We start from the raw sequence: 18,128 nt of genomic DNA, 5'->3' as shown, positions 1-18,128 counted from the left end.
TTATGCTCCAAAATTATCCATTTCTTTCATCTAGCATCCAATCAAATTTTCCCTTTTTTAGTTTACTTGATTCCATTTAGGTACTTTCACTTAGAAAAGCCACCATACTGGATGAATTAATATCTGAACAAGCCACTGAACAGAGCAATGTAGATCAGGTATGGGTGTAGTGATCTAGGGGGAGAGGGTGGAGGGAGGTGGCCTATAAGGAAAAGAAGTGCCTTTAAATTTTTCTTGCTTTCATCCCCTTCTCTTTCATTCAGAATGAAGAAATTCTCTAAAACCTCTAAGCTGGGAAAAGAAAACAATAAATAAGAATTCTCACCTAGAGATCATTATAATATGTAAATTATTTGTAAATCGGACCAGAAAACAGGAATTTTCATACAGGGCAGAGAAAAGGTTCTAAGGAGGCAGCTAGAACCAGATTGGTCTGGTTCAGCAAGAAAGTAGCATCCGGGCAGCCAGGCTCTGGGTCAGGGCCTTCAGTTAATCTGGAAACCTAACTTCTCCTGTGCGCCACACTTCATCTCTGGTCAGAAAAGTGACAGGGGGTGGACTGCTCTCCTTGCACCTGTGAGCTCTAAAGAGAATGTGGTCTTCCTCCAACAGGAAGAATGAAGTACTACCTGGAGAAAAGTAATCTTCTTGAACTAATTTACGCTCTGTGTGACTGAACTGGGCAATGGGTGGGGGCCGGGGGAGACTGGTTCACTAAAGCCTCAGTATATATTAAGAGTTCATAATCAGATGCTTAGTAAAAATGAAGAGTTGGTTTTTTCTTAATCTTTGATCTCGTTTATATATGTGTGTGTATCTGTCTATATGTTTCCTTTGCACTGAAAAACTTAATCTTCAGTTATACCATTTATATATTTGCTTTATCTTATAATATATCCAGAAAATGGTATATCTCAGATGTCGTACTGAGATATCATTTCTCACCAATCAGATCGGCAAAAAGCCCAAATCTTTTCTGCTGGCAAGGCCAGAGAAAAGCAAGTAATCTCATATGCTGCTGGTGGGGGTACAAAATGGAACAACTCTCACAGAGGGGAATTTGGCAATATGTAACAAAATTGCAGCAGCACTTGCTCTTTGATTTAGCAATTCCACTTCAAAGGATCTACTCGGACAACATCATCACAAATAGAAGACAAAGGTGCACAAGATCATTCAAAGTATTGTTTATAACAGCAAAAACTACAGACAATGCAAATGCCCATCATTAGGGCACTAGCTGAATAACATGGTACATTAACACAAACGGCGTGCCATGCAGCTATTATGACAGACTGAGAAAGATCTTTAACTATGGGTGTGGAGAAATTTCCAGGATCAGCATACATGGTTACTAACATTGGTACATATCTATGTAAGAAAAGAGGGGAAGTAAGAATAGATATCTTTACTTAAAAAAAAAACAAAAAACAAACACTAATCAAAAAACTGGTTACCAACAGGGAATGGAAAGAACTGGGATGGGAACAAGATTTCTCTGAGTATATCTTTTTATATGGTTTTACTTAAAAACAACAACAACCATTTAAAAATAATTTTAGATTTATAGAAGAGTTGTAAAGATGGTTGTAAAGATGAATTTTCGTATATCCTAAACCAGCTTCCCTTAAAAAATTAATTTTGGAAACTTACTAACTACACTATATAGCCTTGATCTGGACTTTGAATTTTTCCAAAAATCTCTTTTCCGTTCCAGGATCTAATCCAGGATGCTACGTTGCATTTGGGGGCTCACGTTTCCTTAATATCTTCTAATATGTTTCTCATGTTTTCCTTGTTTATCTTGACCCTCCTAGTTTTGAAGAGTACTAGAAGGTAATAAATGTCTTGATTTAGGTCTGTCTGATATTTTCCTATTAATAGACTGGAGTTCTGAGGAAGAACGTCATAAAGTGCCCTTCTCATCACATCACGTGAGGGGGCAAGTGACTGCAGAATGACCTGCTTTACTGTCCTCATTTGGTTACGATGGGGTCTGCCAGTTTCTCACTGTAAGTCACTATTTCTCACTTTTTATCTTCTATTCTTTAAGAGCGACCTCAAGGTCCAGGCCACACTCTAGGGTAAGGGAAATAAGGGAGTTAAGTGCCACTGCCTGAAGGAGTTGTACTGAAGAATGTGTGCAGACCTCTATCAAAACTACTGCAATATAAATATCTTGGGGGGGGGGATTTTGCAATGCAAAATAGTATGCAAAGTACCTGTTTCTCCTAAAAGCATCACCTATTAATTTAAGCATTCCTGAGGATCTTGCCTGCAACCACTACTATGGTGCTCTAGTGGCGATTTTCTCTTTCTTTCCTTCCTTCAACATCACTTGGAGTTCTTTTGTAAGAAAGATTTGTTCCTTCTCCCTCATTTATTTATTAGATCATTTATTTAAACAAGGATGGGCTCATCAACACTTATCTTATTCTTTGAGTTATAATCCCACCACTACCATTATTTGCTGCTCTCACTGGTCCAGTTTACAGCCACTGGAAACAGCTCTTTCAGGCTAGCTCCTGAGTCCTAAAAGTCAAAGTTACAAAAGGACTCAGCTCAGGAGCCAGCCTTAAGGGCATCATAGCATACACACAAAAAAGCAAACTGATTTTAAGTGTATAGGTATGGATTTTCACAACATGAACATGTTTGTGTAGCACCGTCCAGTCGGTAAGCAGAATATTACCAAAGCCCAGCAGTTCCCATTCCTCTCCTAATCACCACCTATGGAAAGATAACCACCATCTTGACTTCTATTCCCATCCGATAGTCTTCCCTGTTTCTAAAGGATGTGGAATGAGATATTATCACTCTTTTACAACTGGCTTTTTTTGCTCAATGTTAGGTTTGTGGGGTTCGTCCTTGTCACATTCTCATTATTACACGGCAGGGGTTTTCAACCTGGGGTGAGCTTGCCCTCCAGGGCACATGTTTTGGCATGTGCACGTGGCAGCGTTTTCGTGGTCCTAACTGCGGGGCTGCTGCTGGCATCCAGTGGCTACAGGTCACGAACATAGTTAAGCATTTTTTTTAAAGCACAGAAGAATCTCTCACAACAAGGAATTAACTCTGCTGAAGTTGAGAAGCTCTGTTGCACAGTATTCTATTCTGCGAACACAATGGTTTCCTACTGTGGATGAACACTTGAGATGTCTCTGGTTTTCAATTATTAATAATAGTAATAAACATTCGTGTGCATTCTTGTAGAGCAGAGGGCAACTGGCCAGTTGGCTGAGGGGATCGACATCTCAGCATATCTGTACTTTATTCACAGGACACTAGTTGGGAGTCTTTAAAACATATTAAAATAACAGTTCTCCATGTTCATTCAAATATTTCCCTCATATTCATTCAAATATATTTCCATATTTATTCAAATGTTTTCTGCACATTTTCTATGAGTCAGGCCTCAATGACATAGCAGGAAACAAGAGAGGCAAGCTCTCGACCCCACCAGAAGCTTACATTCTAGGCAGACACAAAGAGAAACAGATACGTCAGTGTCTAACAGGAGTCCCAGTGTCTATCAGGGAGTCCCAGTGTCTGTCAGGGAGCCCCGCTATCAGGAGCCCCGCTGTCTATCAGGGAGCCCCGCCGTCTATCGGGAGCCCCGCTGTCTATCAGGGAGCCCCGCGGTCTATCGGGAGCCCCGCGGTCTATCAGGGAGCCCCAGGGTCTATCAGGGAGCCCTGCGGTCTATTGGGAGCCCCGCGGTCTATCAGGGAGCCCCGCTGTCTATCAGGGAGTCAAGGGAAACAATAAAGCATGATAGGGCGGGGACAGTGATGCCTTAGGGGCAGTTTAGAGATGTGCAGAAGGGAGACCAGGCAGAAGGCTGTGACAGCTGCTGAAACAATGCCTAACAAGGCCTCGGCCCCACAAATGGCTGCGGGAGAAAGAGGGGCATCACAATTGGCCACGGGGCAAAGAATAGTAAGAGATGACTCATTTGCTTTACTCTCAGAGAAGGGTAATATTGAAGAGAAAAATGGGGAAGAGAAAGACTTTTGTTTTTTAAATTGAAGTACAGTTAACAAAAGTCTTTCTCTTCCCCATTTTTCTCTTCAATATTACTTTCTCTGAGAGTAAAGTTAATTTGGGCTTCCCTTGTGGCTCAGCTGGTAAAGAATCCACACGCAATGAGGCAGACCTGGGTTTGATCCCTGGGTTGGGAAGATCCCCTGGAGAAGGGAAAGGCTACCCATTCCAGTATTCTGGCCTGGAGAATTCCATGGACTGTATAGTCCATGGGGTCGCAAAGAGTCAGACAAGACTGAGCAACTTTCACTTTCACAGTTAATTTACTATGTTTCAAGCGTGAAAAAAAGTTGGTTTCGACAGAGGAGGGAAAGAATGTGGTTCTATAATTACTAGATACTTGTGAGGAAATAACCACCAGACCCATAAACAGGGCTACTGAAATCTAGAAAGGATTCATCTACTTGGGATTCACCTATATAGAACTGACAGATAACGTCATGTTGATAGACAGAAGGATGGAGAGTGAAGACAGGGACACAACTCTGAAGAACTTCAGGAATCAGGAAGGACAGAAAGGGAAGGCATGGTCAAAAGGTAAGGAAATTTGCACCCTTAATTACATAAGAAACCAAGGGAACACCAGCTTTAAGTAAGAGGCAGTAGCCAACAGTAACAAATGCTAAAGAAAAATCAAAGGACAGGAATTAGGAAAAGGTTACTAGGACTGCTTATGACTTATGAAACATTAAAAATTCAGTGTAGTGGTAGTTGCACAACTGACTCGTACATTTTTAAAAGGATGATTTGTATGATATGTGAATTGTACCTCAATAAAGCAGACATATACACATGTGTAAACAGAAGAAACTTTCTGGAGGTGCAGTAGGGCAGAAGGAAAACTGTATGGGTGACAAAGAATGAACAGGGTATAAAACGGGTTATTGTTTCTTCGGCATAGAGGAGAATGAAGGATGTCTGTGGCCAGAGGAGCCACTAGAAGAGGCTGGGCAAGCAACTGCGCGGTTAAGGGGCCAAGAGATAATAAAAAGCCTAGGGATAATAAAAAGGAGCTTGCTTTTTCTCTGAGACAGAGGGAAGGAAGAGTGTGAGAAAGATGTTTTAAAAAATCATCTAAGGGAGAGAAAATAAAACATAAGACAGCATCTCCATTCCCTTTGGAAAGTGCCAAGACCTCTGCTGAGAAGAGAGTGACGGAGTGGAAAAAAGGATCAGGAACAGTCCAGTAGGGGTTAAATAGGGATGGAAAAGAATTCAAACCCGTTTACCTTGCTGTCATCGCCAGAACCCACGCTAATAATCTACCCTATGTGCTGTTAAGACTCCAGGACAGGATGAACAACAGGCTCAACACAGAGAAAATAAGTCACGTAAATAGAATAGAGACAGTTCTCTAAATCAGTCACCCCCTGAAACAGTTCTAACCTCAGTTCTAGAACCCTGTTCCCTATTACTTTTCAATTTATTTTTTCCACAAGACTCTAGAGTTATAAATTTTCTCATTAGCAGTTCATGACTACTGTGAAAATGATGGAGATTTAAGACCTCCACAAAGTAAAAATCTCTTCGTAAACAAGCGGCATGTCAAGGCATTTTAACAATATCTTTCAGGAATGTGCTTTAAGGGTATCACTAACTGAGAAAAGATTAAATGCATTTTCAACATTTAGAATTACGGATACTTACAAACTGGAATCAACAGTAAAGGTCACTACTCAATTTTCTCATCCGGTGCACAGACTGCCTCTAAACAGTAACATTTGGTCATTGACTTTCAATTGGTCACTTTCATTGGGACCTTAATAGTTGACAAAGCAGCCTATGGTATTGCTAGGTATCAATAACTGGTGTTTACATTACTTTCGTATTAACTTTATATCAATTTTTATCTGTTCTGTTCATCCCAGGGATCTGGTACAGATGGCGCAGAATGAAAGAAATCTACCTTTCAACAACTTTGTAGCTCCCACCGAGCCCCTAAGCCTTGAAAATACCTTTCCCTTATCTACTGATTGACTTTGAAATATGTGAAGACAATTTTTCTTTTCCTTTCTCTTCTGGGTAAAGAAACAGCTCTGTTTTCTCAACGCGGCTTTTAGTATTTCAAGAGCCTCCCTAAACATTAGCAATCAACGTGGAAAACAACATTCCTCATGTGATCTGCATAGTATGAGTGAATATACTAATATTCACCAACATGCCCACTGTGTGTCTGCTGAGTTGCAGCATGCCCGCAAGCTATGTTTTCCTCACCATTTATCCCTGAGAAAACGGGGCCAAAGAGACATGAAGCAACTTGCCTAATTCCACAGTTAGTCAATGGAAGAAATACAATTTATCATTAGAGTAAAACACCACCTTTCCCCTAGCTGGGGAGAACTTTATAGTTCACTTCTGTAAATGGAACATTACATCATACAACCTTTTTTTTTTCCCCCAAGTCAGATCTTCTTCATCTCAAACACACACATAATTGAATTTTCATGGATTCAGTAATTCCTGGCAAATCTACATCTTGTTAATTTTGGTTTATAATTTCAGCCTTGAAGAATGCTTTGAATCTAAGTGTCATCTAACATACTTGCTAACTATCACTACAGATTTTGAGTACATTTATTAATTTGAGAAGCATGCCTCATATATTTAAAGCTGGTAATAAAAAAAAGTGCTAACCAGAGTGAGAGCAAGACCAGAGCCCTACAGCTTTATCTCTAAAGAACTCTCTTCCAGTTGACATCAACCTATTGATCAACATTTGGGATTTGGTAATTTGAATGGCTATAAATCCATCTAACCAGACGTTATTCAGTGTACAGTTACCTCTGGTATCTATTATATGAAGTGGGATTATGTTCAGTGTCCTTAGGAAATTATCCCTCAGCAGTGTAGTAAACTTATAACAAAAGCAAATATAATTTGTGTCACTAGCTTTTTTTTTTAATGGAAGCTTTGCCAGTTTGAGGCTATGAGCCCGCTTTTCCAAATACTCAGAAACTCTTTTTGCTCATCCTAAATATCCTAATATAGATTAGTAATAAGCTCTGGAGTATGACTTCAATGGTGGACTAGAAGGATGTGTGCTCAGCTTCTCCTGCAAGAACATCAAAATCTGCAACTAGCTGCTGAACAACCACTGACAGGAGAATGTTGGATCACACCAAAAAAAGATACCCTGCATCAGGGGCAAAGGAGAAGCCCCAACAAGATGGTAGGAGGGGCAAAATCATGTTTAGAATCAAACCTCATACTCGCCATAGACACTTAGAGGGCACAAGCAGAACCCTTGTGTGCACCAGGACCCAGGGGCCCCACAAAAGACTGAGCCAGACCTGTCTTTGAGTGTGTGACTGTCTCCTGCGGAGGCATGGATTAGCAGGGGATGCCTCGGGGACAGGGGCTCTGGCTGCAGCAGACCCGGGAGGAGTAGCGTGTGGCGTAAGTCCTCTTGGAGGAGGTTGCCATTAGCCCCACCATAGAGCTGCTGAGCAGACGACCCACAAACTGGAAAACAATTATACCAAAGAAGTTCTTGCACTGTTGCGAAAGTTCTAGGGCCCAGCAGATTTCCCAACTTGGGGATCTGGCAAAGGGACTGAGAACCCCCAGGGAATTTGACTTTGAAGGCCAGTGGGATTTGAACACAGAACTTCCACAGGACTGGGTAAACAGAATCTTGGGCACAAACAAAACCTTGTGTGCACTAGGACCCAGGAGAAAGGAGCAGTGACCCCACAAGAGACTGAGTCAAACTTGCCTGTGAGTGCCCAGGAGTCCCCAGCAGATGCGTGGGTCGACAGTCAGGGGCACTGAATACAACAGTCTTGGGAGCTGCAGGGTGCTGGCCTAAGTCCTTTTGAAGGAGGTGTCCATTAATGCAATTACTGCCACCACAGTTTGACCTCAGGCCAAACTACAGGGAGGGAACACAGCCACATCCATCAGCAGAAAACTGGATTAAAGATATACTGAGCATGTCCCGTGTAGGACCCATGCCTTGCAGGGCCACCTAAGACAGATGGGTCATGGCAGAGAGCTCTGACAAAATGTGGTCCACTGCAGAAGGAAAATGGCAAACCATTTCAGCATTCTTGCTTTTGAGAACCACATGAACAGTATGAAAAGGTAAAAGATGAATTCTGAAAAAATTCACTGAAAGATGAATTCCTCAGGTCAGTACATGCCCAATATGCTACTGGAGAAGAGTAAAGAAATAGCTCCAGAAGGAATGAAGAGGCTGAGCCAAAGTGGAAACAACGCCCAGCTGTGGATATGTCTGGTGGTGAAAGTAAAGTCTGATGCTGTAAAGAACAGTACTGCATAGGAACCTGGAATGTTAAGTCCATGAATCAAGGTAAATTGGAAGTGGTCAAATAGGAGATGGCAAGAGTGAACATCAACATTTTAGGAGTCAGTGAACTAAAATGGACCAGAATGGGCAAATTTAATTCAGATGACCATTATATTGACTACTGTGGGCAAGAATCCCTTGGAAGAAATGGAGTAACCCTCACAGTCAACAAGAGAGTCTGAAATGCAGTACTTGGGTGCCATCTCAAAAACAACAGAATGATCTCTGTTCATTTCCAAGGTAAACCATTCAGAATCACAGTAATCCAAGTTTATGCCCCAACCACCAATGCCAAAGAAGCAGAATTTGAACAGTTCAATGAAGACCTACAAGACCTTCTAGAACTAACACCAAAAAAAGATATCCTTTTCATCATAGGAGACCAGAATGCAAAAGTAGGAAGTCAAGAGATACCTGGAGTAACAGGCAAGTTTGGCTTTGGAGTACAAAAGGAAGCAGGGCAAAGGCTAACAGAGTTTTGCCAAGAAAACACACTGGTCATAGCAAAAACCCTCTGCCAACAACACAAGAGAAGAGTCTACACATGGACATCACCAGATGGTCAATACTGAGATCAGATTGATTATATTCTTTGCAGCTGAAGGTGGAGAAGCTCTATACAGTCAGCAAAAACAAGACCAGGAGCTGACTGTCGCTCAGATCATGAACTCCTTATTGCCAAATTCAGACTTAAATTGAAGAAAGTAGGGAAAACCACCAGACCATTCTGGTATGACCTATATCAAATCCCGTGATTACATAGTGGAAGTGACAAATAAATTCAAGGGATTAGTTCTGATAGAGTGCCTGAAGAACTATGGACGGAGGTTCGTAACACTGTACAGGAAGCGGTGATCAAAACCATCCCCAAGAAAAAGAAATGCAAAATGGTTGTCTGAGGAGGCCTTATAAATAGCTGAGAAAAGAAGAGAAGCGAAAGGCAAAGGAGAAAAGGAAAGATATACCCATCTGAATGCAGAGTTCAAAAGAACAAGGAGAGTTTAGAAAGCCTTCCTAAGTAATCAATGCGAAGACAGAGAGGAAAGCAATAGAATGGGAAAGACTAGAGATCTCTTCAAGTAAATGATAGATACCAAGTGAACATTTCATGCAAAGATGGACAGAATAAAGGACAGAAGCGGTATGGACCTAACAGAAGCAGAAAGTAATTAAGAAGAGGTGGCAAGAATACACAGAAGAACTATACAAAAGAGATCTTCATGACCCAGATAACCACGATGGTGTGATCACTCACCTAGAGCCAGACATCCTGGAATGAGAATTCAAGTGGGCCTTAGGAAGCATCACTGGGAACAAAACTAGTGGAGGTGATGGAATTCCAGCTGAGCTCTTTCAAATCCTAAAAGATGATGCTGTGAAAGTGCTGTACTCAATATGCCAGCAAATTTGGAAAACTCAGCAGTGGCCATGGGACTGGAAAAGGTCAGTTTTCATTCCAATCCCAAAGAAAGGCAATGCCAAAGAATGTTCAAACTACGACCCAATTGCACTCATTTCACATGCTAGTAAAGTAATGCTCAAAATCGTTCAAGCTAGACTTCAACAGTATGTGAACCAAGAACTTCCAGATGTTCAAGTTGTATTTAGAAAAGGCAGAGGAACCAGAGATCAAATTGCCAATGTCCGTTGAACCACAGAAAAAGCAAGAGAATTCCAGAAAAACATATACTTCTGCTTCACTGACTACGCTAAAGCCTTTGACTGAGTGGATCACAACAAAATGTGAAAAATTCTTAAAGTGCTGGTAATACCAGACCCCCTTGCCTGCCTCCTGAGAAATCTGTATGCAGGTCAAGAAGCAACAGTTAGAACCTTACATGGAACAACAGACTGGTTCCAAATTGGGAAAGGAATACATCAAGGTTGTACATTGTCACCCTGCTTATTTAACTTCTATGCCAAGTATATCATGCAAAATGCCTGGCTGGATGAAGCACAAGTTGGAATCAAGACTGTTGGGAGAAATATCAGTAACCTCAGATATGCAGATGATGCCACCCTTACGGTAGAAAGCAAAGAGGAACTAAAGAACCTGATGATGAAGGTGAAAGGGGAGAGTGAAAAAGCTGGCTTAAAATTCAGCATTTAAAAAACAAAGATCGTGGCATTTGGTCCCATTACTTCATGACAAATAGATGGGGAAACAATGGAAACAGTGACAGACTTTAATTTCTTGGGCTCCAAAATCACTGCAGATGGTGACTGTAGCCATGAAATTAAAAGATGCTCCTTGGAAGAAAAGCTGGGACAAACCTATATGGCGTATTAAAAAGCAGAGACATTACTTTGCTGGGAAAGGTCCATATAGTCAAAGCTATGGTTTTTCTAGTAGTCACATAAGGATGTGAACGTTGGACCATAAAGAAGGCTGAATGCCGAAGAATTGATGCTTTTGAACTGTGGTGTTGGAGAAGACTCTTGAGAGTCCCTCAGACTGCAAGGAGATCCAACCAGTCCATCCTAAAGGAAATCAGTCCTCAATATTCATTGGAAGAACTGATGCTGAAGCCGAGGCCCTAATACTTCGGTCACCTCATGTGAAGAGCTGACTCACTGGAAAATACCCTGATGCTGGGAAGATTGAAGGCTAGAAGAGAAGGGGATGACAGAGGATGAGATGGTTGGGTGGCATCACTGCCTCAACAGACATGAGTTGGAAAAGGCTGCAGGAGATGGTGAAGGACAGGGAAGCCTGTCCTGTGTGCTGCAGTCCAAGGAGTGGAAAAGAGTCGGACATGACTGAGGCACTCAACAACAACAACTGGCTCTAGCATCCAAAGCCATTCAACTGTTCTCTGCAAAAACTGACACATTTACCACACTCCAGTCTTCTATCATTAACTGCACTTTTAAGATACCTCAAGCGTTATGAACAATGATTGCACAATCTTATCTGTAAGTATTTTGGCATATTTTTTATTTGACCCTGAAAATATGAATTAGATTTAATCCAATTAAGTATTTTTTTTTATAATCTCTATTCCCTTGACCTTAATCTTTCCTGGTTTTGCCTGGACCTAGTTTTAAAGAAAACTGAAAACATTTTTTTCTTCTCAATTCCTAGCAAACTCATTGCTTTCAAATATAATCTCCTGAAACGAGCAATTTATTTTGTAGGCCAAACCATGACCATTTTTTCTTTGTGATATTCAATTTTAGAAATGACGCCTAAGACACAACAATCTCATTAATTAGAACGTTTCTTTATTGCTTGTTGGTGCAAACTAAGTTCCATAAAATGGAACAAATGTTTAACATGCTTTTATGCAAGAATCAACTAATATTTTTCAACAATGCGTCACAAGATAATCGAAGTGAGACAACAGTTAAAATTACACATCAATGGTAGTCATTCCAAATAAACTAAAAGAATCTTGGATAACTATTATATTCATAGTCAACAAGCAGGCATCTAAGATGCTTAAGATCTAAGTTTACGTTGGTTAAGGCATCTTAACCAATCAAATGTCTATGATTATCGCCACTATTATCATCATCCATGCATTCATTCCCTGATAGCTCAGTTGGTAAAGAATCCATCTGCAATGCAGGAAACACCGGTTCGATTCCTGGGTCGGGAAGATCCGCTGGAGAAGGGATAGGCTACCCACTCCAATATTCTTGGGCTTCCCTCCTGGCTCAGCTGGTAAAGAATCTGCCTGCAATGTTGGAGACCTGGGTTTGATCCCTAGGTTGGGAAGATCCCCTGGAGAAGGGAAAGGCTACCCACTCCAGTATCCTGGCCTGGAGAATTTCACGGACTGTATAGTCTGGGGGGTCGCAAAGAGTCGGACACGACTGAACGACTTTCATTTTCACGCATTCATTAAGCAATAGGGACAGATTAGTATCCCGGCAGTATCTTAGATGCTGAGGATACAAAGCTTTGTGCAGCTCTCACTCTAGCAACATCATACAAACTTTAATCAGCGCTAAGATTGCAAGGCATTGTGCTAGGTATCTTTAACGAGGGAATTAGAGATACCCAAGCATCATCAAGTTTACGTTAAAAACATAAAAAGGCCCCTTTCAACTAAATGCTCTGAGTCGCTCCTAATGTTAGAAAACAGCGAAAGCTCCGTTTTAACTGGCAGGCCAAATTTCAGGAGCGTTAACGACCATGTTTTGTGCGGGTAATCTGAGAGCTCTGAGATATCCCTCTAGACTCAACGCCTCAACTTTTAAAGAACAATCCCTCCAGTAACAAACCAAACAACCCTGGAGAGGGTCTGTAAGCGCGACGTGAACGGAAGAACGAAACGATTAATAATCGCGGAAGTGCGTTTTCCTCATTCCTAGTCCCACCCTCTATGCACCGATCTTCAAACTCCGAAGTCAGGGCATCCTAGCTGTGGAACAATACGCAAAGACTCAGGCTTTACCAAGGCTGGGACTGACACACTGCGAAATGACTGGAAAGATGTGGGTCTGCGGTTATATCGCTGAGTGTGTGGGAGTGCCTAAGACCCCCTGCCCTTTCTCCCCACTTTCCAGAAACCCCCTGAACCATAACCGCCTTTCACTTCGTGGGTTGCTACCTACTCTAGAGTCCGAGCCAGGTTCCCTGATCAGCTCCTGCGCCTCAGACCCTCTCCCCGAGCGCGTCTCGGAAGCCGCAGCCCCGCCATCGCCCGCTAACTTTGATTCGCACAGGGGGGTAGCGGAGGAAATCGGAATCCAGGAAGAGAGACTCCACCAGAGGTTGGAGGCTGGTGGCCATACCCTAACCCGACCTCCAGGTACGCAGGACTTAAGTGGCGCCGTCCGAAGACCGTTGCTCACTCACCCCTCGCCTGAGGTAAGACCCTTAGCGACGTCTCTCCTTGCCGACTGCGGCCATCTTGGACGTGGAATATCGGGGGTGCTACGTCATCGCGCTGCGTCTGTGACGGAAAAAATGAGCGACCGGAGGAACGCCGGTCAGCCAATGAGAAGAACGTAGCGCTCTCAAAAGAGGAAAGAGCCGCCAGTCTCCTCCGGGCCCCGCCCATCGAGTCGTTGGTCGCGGCGTGAGGGAGGAGGGGCCCGCTAGAGGGCCCATCCCGTCGGTCCCGCCCCCTGGGGGGTGGGGGTGGGGGAGGAGAGGGAATTCTGGAGCAACCGAACCTGCTAACGGAACTGAAGCGCGAGAGGCGGGCCCCGGGGGGGCGGGGAGTGCCTGTCCTCCAATCAACGCTCGGGCCTGCGCTCAGCCTAGCCAATTATGGCCCGGAAGCTGGCGGGCCGAGCCGGCGGCTCCGGACCCCTGGAGTTCGCCCGTCCAATGGCTGAGGAGGAACCGGCGCGGAACGGTCAGGGGGCGGCGGGGCGGGGCCGCGCCCCCTGCGTCTAAATCGCGGGCCAATGGGCGGCGGCGGCGGTGGCGGCTCGAGGGCGGGGCCCGGGGGCGGGCGGAGCCGGGTTGGGCCGCGGCGGCGGGGCTGTTCTGAGGCAGCCGTCCCGCCCCCTCCCGTCCGGCTGCCGCTGCCACCGCCGCCGCCTGGGGCTTGGTTGAGGTGGCCTGTGGGTCCCGGCGGAGTGTGGCGCCGCCGCCGCCGCGCGAAGGGGCAAAAGTGGGCAGGTGAGTGCCGGCGGCGGCCCCTCCTCAGCGCGCGGCCCGCGGAGCCGACTCGCGCTACCCTCCGCCACCGCCAACCAGCCCGCCCCGGAGCGCTGCGCGGCCGCCCCACGCCCAGGCTGGCGGCCCTCGGCCGTGGTCAGGCCCGCGCCCTGCTGGCCCCTCTGTGGGCCCAGAGTGCGGGAGGCGGTGTGCGCCCTGGGGGCCCGGCGGGTCGGGCCCTGGGCGCCGGGAGTCCAGCGAGGTCGGCGTGCGCCGCACGGCCTTTCTACCCTCCGGCCCTGCCCGGGGCTGGGGCGGGGGCGAGGGGCGCGTTCATCGCCTCTCGGCGCCCAAGATCCCCCGGTCCCCGCTCCGCCCGCCCCGAGACGGCTGCAGCAGGTGCAGAAATGCCCGGCCCCTCGGCGCCCACCGGGCGGGGCCGGGGTCCGTCCCTCTCGCGCCCGTGGGCTCGGCCCTGCGTGCGGCCGGCTCGCGCACCCGCTTCCTTCCTCTCTCTTCCCTCCTTGCCGTCGTCACCCCGCCGCTTGGGCGAGGGCTGTGTGGCTTTCGTGTTCCTCTCTCCACACCTCAGGCGCCCGCGGGGATGCTGGGGACTAGCCCCCCCCCCCCCGCCCCGTTTCTCTCCCTCACTTTCTAGTTATAAAAACGGTCGTTGAAAATAGGTCATCTCTCTTCCCACGCGCCCCTTGGCCATCTTCCCCACGCTCCGTGCCCTACTAGGAAGAAGAATTCAGTGCTTTGGAGTTCGTCATTCCGGGGTATCAAACTCTTCTTCCTCGTGACTCCAGCCTGGCGATGCAAGTCTGCACCCCCGTCCCCTGTGTGTGTGTGTCTACGCCGGGGTGGGGGCGTGGGGGGGGTGCGAGTGCAGAAAGGAGCCGATTAGTGTGTCGGGCGCCACTTGCTGCGGGGGAACGGGGGGAGTGCTCGCCCTCGCTGTGTGTTGACAGGTTTAGGATCACTTGGAGTGGATTGTGTTGCATTTCCAAACGCAGGAGGTGATGTTTCAGAAGCAAAAGTGCTTTTAAAGTCCGTTGACAGGTGACTTTTGCTTTTAACATCCTCTGCGGCGTTAACCCTTTAGCGACGGATCCGAACATAACTTGCTTGCGGTGTAGTTAGAGGGCTGTATGGGTTTGTCCAAACTGGCAGAAGTGTGGATTTTATCACGTGCAAATGATACCTCTTGCCCATTGTTCTTCTCCAGAATGACCCCACTATTTCCAAACTGAAGCAACCAGTAATTATTTAGGGGAAGTTTTTTTTTTTTAACTATTTGAAGTGAATGCATTTAATTTGAGAATATAGAAAAATAAAAGCAACTTTTCTCCACCATTAAAATTTGGAAAGACTTACTTGAGCCATGATACATTGTGTCTATTCGGGCTACTATACATTCAGTCTCATCTTATCAGATTAGTCCCTGGGGCTGTTGTGATTGATATTTTGGAAAGGTTCCAGCATTTTAAGGAGGAGTTTTCCTCTGGCCTAGGAAAGTGATGTGCAAAGCCAAGTTCTCAAACAGCTACAGAACAACTTTTATTGGGCCCTCAGCAACCTCAGTTTTTCTTCTATTACCCCTTCCTGTCTGCCCTTTGTCATATATATATATATATATATATATTGAAAATTGTAAGTTAATGTGTGCAATGAAACTCTAAGTCTGAATGAGTAAAATAGTTGCTGCTTCTGGTTTCTTCTCCAGTGATCCCTGGAACAGGAATGATTTGGACTCGAATATGAAAACATTTATGCCTGCATGTCTGTAGACATGAAAACTTCTGTTCAATTCAGTCAATAGGAGTGCAATAAGATTGTCAGGAAGACTAACACTAAGCTGCTCTTCCGTGTGGTGAACATTTAGGCCACATTTTGAATGATGATTAAACCTTTGCTTTAGAAGCCATTGGAAAATGAGAGAGCTGTGAAGGTTGTACTGAAAGTTTTCCATTCTAAAGTTCAGCCCCTGGAAAACTGTTTTGTTCTAAGAGCTCTGATAACTGGTCACAACCTTTCCTTAGAACTTGCTGCTCTCATGATCTTGAAGAAGATGACAAAGACGGGGATGGCTGGAAGAGGCGGTCTACAGCATGACCTAGGTTGCTTGCAGAAAATATTTAGTAGATGATCATTGAATTCAGTGGGAACCAGGTACCTAGTTTGTGGCCTGTGGAATTTTAGTAAAAATGTGAGTAAAAATCTGAACTCCTGGCTCAGGGTTTCTCTGCTTAATTTTTACAAGGTGTCAATCTAGTTTGAGACATTCCAAGTCTCTTAAAATGTTTAAACTACATAGTCTCCTTTTTTTCTTTTTTAATTACTAATCTGCAGTAGTTTTTAGAAATGGAACTAGTAATCCTATATCTCTCTTGATGCAGTTTGATGAATATCTGTCACTGGGAGGTTTTTTATCTTTAGAAACTGGTTTTCTCAATTAAAAAGTAATATATTTGGGCCCATTGATTTATCAGAAATAATATTTTGATTTCCTGTGCATCCTTTTTTCTTGCTACAGTTGAAGAAGTGTTTATCTTGGCTGTCAGTTCATTCTGAGTCATATTTAACTGCTTACAGGTAGTAGTTTAAGGATTCCTTGCTTTTGAATTTTCCTGATTTTCACTTTTATTGACTGTAAAGTGTACCTTACTTGGCAAAATTGACTTCTGTATCCTGGATTTCCTTATGTCATCTCACTTTTCAACTCACAAAATTGGATATTGTAAAATATTTTTATCTGCAAATATAATTTACCTAATGTTTATTCTCAAAGTAAATTTCTAACAAAACAGTAATATAATTTTTTTTAATTATGAAGGAGTTGAGACTTTTTTCTAAGTCACTTAATAGTCTTATGGGGAAAAAAGTCAATTAATAGAATTGGCAAGAATAGCAATCCTTTCTATTGTTAAATTCCTTCGGTAACTCAGGCCAGAGATTAGCTGTGTAGACTCCATTTCCTTTTGGGAGTTTCTTCTAGGTTTAGAAATAAACATCATAAAACCAGAAGTACAAACACAGCTATTGACAATTTTCAACTGAAATGAGTTTGAATGGAAGAAAAATGATTCCAAATGATTATAAAATTCAAATACCGAAGTTGAGGCTTTGAAAAATTTTTTTCTTATTCAAGTCCCTTCCAAGTATTGTTAGAAGCTAATTAAATAATCAAGATAAGTCCAAACACTCTTGGCTGGCAATGGAAGATGAAGTCTTAACTCTGAAGTTAAGATTTTGAGAGGTAAAGTGGTACTGATTACCAAGCCAGAGTAAAATTTTAACCTCTCACATGTTAGTACTCTTGGGCATCGGTGAAGTTGGACACCAGGCTGTGTTGATGAGGCTCTGCTCCCAGCTGTCTGTCGCTAAACTTGAGGTTTCTGATCTGTAAAGTGGGCATAGTGTCTTTCTTTATCTACTGTGTAACATGTTTACCTCAGTTCCTGATACAGAGAATGCCTGAATGGTGCAGTTAGGATGAAGGCGGTCATGTGGGAACCTGCCCTAGGGCACACACACTTTCAACAGCCTGGAAACAAACAACATGACAGTTAGCATGAATAATTGCATTTGGATTAAAACTGCATCTGGATTTATTGTTTAATAAAGCACACGGATCTAGCTGAAGATCAGTTTATGTAACCAAGGGTTTAGTTGGTTATCATGTTATCCTAAAGGCTGCCTTAACTTATCCCTCCTTTTCAGATTACTCAAGAAATATGCTCTGAATCCAAGTGTGAATTCACTTGTTCACTTGGCTGGTGGAAAAGTAAGGCTGTTTTGGCTATACTGAACTTCCTCAACTTATGATGGGGTTATATCCTGATAGCATTTGAAAATATCGTTGTTGAAAATGCAGTTAGTGCACCTAACATACCAAACATCTTAGCCTGGCCGACCTTAGACATGCTCAGAACTTGACATTAGCCTACAGTTTGGCGAAATCATCTAACACAAGCCTGTTTTATAATTATGTGCTGAATATCTCATGTTATTTGTTGAATACTGTACTGAAAGTGAAAAACCGAATGGTGGTCTGGATTCAGAATGGTGGCAAGTGTGTTGGTGGTTTGCCCTCGTGCTCCACGGGCTGGCCGGCAGCTGAGACTCGCTGCTCAGAACCCCAGTGGGTATCGTACTGCATGTCACTAGCCTGGGACAGATCAGAATTCAGCGATTCCCCTGAATGCCTATGGC

The 18,128-nt window shown here is 44.0% G+C and overlaps 2 protein-coding genes and 1 long non-coding RNA gene across 9 annotated transcripts in view; 2 read left to right on the top strand and 1 right to left on the bottom strand.

Moving 5' to 3' along the window:
• The window catches only part of CCNK (cyclin K), a 28,966-nt gene extending 15,692 nt beyond the window's left edge, over positions 1-13,274 (bottom strand). For 2 of the 4 annotated variants that reach the window (XM_043922349.1, XM_043922351.1), the window contains exons 1-2: positions 13,161-13,274; positions 2,431-2,532 (exon numbers count right to left, since the gene is read on the bottom strand). The gene's annotated coding sequence lies outside the window, so the exon portion shown is untranslated. The remainder of the gene's footprint in view (positions 1-2,430; positions 2,533-13,160) is intronic. The other 2 variants (XM_043922350.1, XM_043922352.1) reach the window with 1 other exon arrangement.
• Positions 1,979-6,048, top strand: LOC122706839. The gene is made up of 3 exons (XR_006344475.1): positions 1,979-2,012; positions 4,495-4,581; positions 5,913-6,048. It is a non-coding gene; the product is annotated as an uncharacterized LOC122706839 (long non-coding RNA).
• Positions 13,275-13,761: 487 nt separating the features above from the next.
• SETD3 (SET domain containing 3, actin histidine methyltransferase) overlaps positions 13,762-18,128 on the top strand; it is a 75,602-nt gene continuing 71,235 nt past the window's right edge. For 2 of the 4 annotated variants that reach the window (XM_043922345.1, XM_043922344.1), the window contains exon 1: positions 13,762-13,934. The gene's annotated coding sequence lies outside the window, so the exon portion shown is untranslated. Of the gene's footprint in view, positions 13,935-16,173; positions 16,179-18,128 lie in introns of those variants that run through there. The other 2 variants (XM_043922346.1, XM_043922348.1) reach the window with 2 other exon arrangements.

Source organism: Cervus elaphus, chromosome 13 (assembly GCF_910594005.1).
Source record: "Cervus elaphus chromosome 13, mCerEla1.1, whole genome shotgun sequence".
NCBI lineage: Eukaryota > Metazoa > Chordata > Mammalia > Artiodactyla > Cervidae > Cervus > Cervus elaphus.
This window is presented reverse-complemented; position numbering and strand designations above follow the sequence as displayed.